This window comes from Arachis duranensis, chromosome 5 (assembly GCF_000817695.3).
Source record: "Arachis duranensis cultivar V14167 chromosome 5, aradu.V14167.gnm2.J7QH, whole genome shotgun sequence".
In the NCBI taxonomy this organism is placed as follows: Eukaryota; Viridiplantae; Streptophyta; class Magnoliopsida; order Fabales; family Fabaceae; genus Arachis; species Arachis duranensis.
The window spans coordinates 96531238-96531516 of record NC_029776.3 but is presented as its reverse complement, the minus strand read 5'-3'; positions in this window follow the sequence as shown (position 1 = coordinate 96531516).

The following is a 279-nucleotide window of genomic DNA, read 5'->3' as shown; positions in this document are numbered from 1 at the left end:
AAGAACATCATTGGTCCTTCAAGAAGAAGACGCCACTAAGAGGTGGATTCATTCCTTGTTCTTTATTTCTTTCTGTTTTCGTTTTTAATATTGTGTTTATCCATGTTTTGTGTCTTCACTTCATGATCATTAGTATGTAACCATGCCTTAAAGATTATGAATAATTCCATGAATCCTTCACCTTTCTTAAATGAAAAATGTCTTAATTCAAAAGAACAAGAAGTACATAATTTTCGAATTCATTAGTGAATTTAATTTAATTATATTGATGTGGTGGCA